Genomic DNA, 1,592 nt, shown 5'->3' on the forward strand with positions numbered 1-1,592 from the left:
CGATCAAGGGTCTTGACTTCTTGAGCCTCTAGAATGCGAAATTCTCCTCAAATTTGACAGAAATTTTGCACGTAGTGTTTTGATATCACTTCCAACAATTGAGCTAAATATGTTTCAAATCGGTTCATAATTTAATATAGCTGTCATATAAACCGATCTTGAGCCTCTAGAGGGCGAAATTCTTTTCCGACTGGAAAGAAATGTTGCACGACGTGTTTCGCTATGACTTCCAACAACTGTGCAAAGCATGGTTGAAATCGGTTCATAACCTGATACAGCTGCCATATAAACCGATCTTGGGTCTTGAATTCTTGAGCCTCTACAAGGCGCAATTATCCTTCAATTTGACAGAAATTTTGGACGTAGTGTTTTGATGTCACTTCCAACAACTGTGCTAAGTATGGTCGAAATCGATTCATAGCCTTATATAGCTGCTATATATACCGATCTTGGGCCTTGACTTCTTGAGCTTTTAGAAGGTGCAATTCTTATGCGATTTGGCTGTAGTTTTGCACGTGGTGTTTCGGTATCACTTCCAACGTTAGTGCGAAGTATGCTTCAAATCAGTCCATAGCCTGGTGTAGGTTCAATATAAACCGATCTTGGATCCTGACATCTTGAGCCGCTAAAGGACGCATTTATCACCCGATTTGGCCAAAATTGTGCGTGAGGTGTTTTGATGTGACTTCCGAAAACTGTGATGAGTATGGCGAAAATCGGTACATAATCTGAAAGAGCTGCTATATAAACCGATCTTGGATCTTGACTTCTTGAGCCACTAGAGGGTGCAATTCTTATCCCATTTGGCTGAAGTTTTGCATGAGGTGTTTTATTATAATTTCTAACAACTGTGCTGAGTATGCTCGGCTCATGCTCGGCTCATAACTTAATATGGCTGCCATATAAATCGATCTTGGGTCTTGACAGCTTGAGCCGCTAGAGGGCGCAATTATCATCCGATTTGGCTTGAAGTGTTTTGATATGACTTCCATAAACTGTGATGAGTATGGTCCAAATCGGTCCATAACCTGGTATAGGTGCCATATAAACCGAACTTAGATCTTGACATCTTGAGCCGCTAGAGGGCACAATTATTATCCGATTTGGCTAAAATTTTGTGTTTGGTGTTTTGATGTGACTTTCAAAAACTGTGCTGAGTATGGTCCAAATCGGTTTATAACCTGGTATAGGTGCCATATAAACCGATCTCAGATCTTGACATCTTGAGCCGCTAGAGGGTGCAATTATTATCAGATTTGTCTAAAACTTTCCGGGAGGTGTTCTGATATGACTTCCCAAAACTGTGATGAGTATGGCGCAAATCAGTGCATAATCTGATATAGCTGCCATATAAATCAATCTTAAACCAATCTGACCTCTTGAGCCACTAGAGGGCGCAATTCTTATCCGATTTGGCTGAAATTTCGCATTACGTATTTTGCCAATTATGGTTCAAATTTATCCATAACCTGATATATTGGGTTGCCCAAAAAGTTATTGCGGATTTTTCATATAGTCGGCGTTAACAAATTTTTTCACAGCTGGTGACTCTGTATCTGCATTCTTTCTTCTGTCAGTAATCAGCTGTTACT

The sequence above is a fragment of the Stomoxys calcitrans genome, unplaced genomic scaffold (genome assembly GCF_963082655.1).
Source record: "Stomoxys calcitrans unplaced genomic scaffold, idStoCalc2.1 SCAFFOLD_115, whole genome shotgun sequence".
NCBI classification, from domain to species: Eukaryota; Metazoa; Arthropoda; class Insecta; order Diptera; family Muscidae; genus Stomoxys; species Stomoxys calcitrans.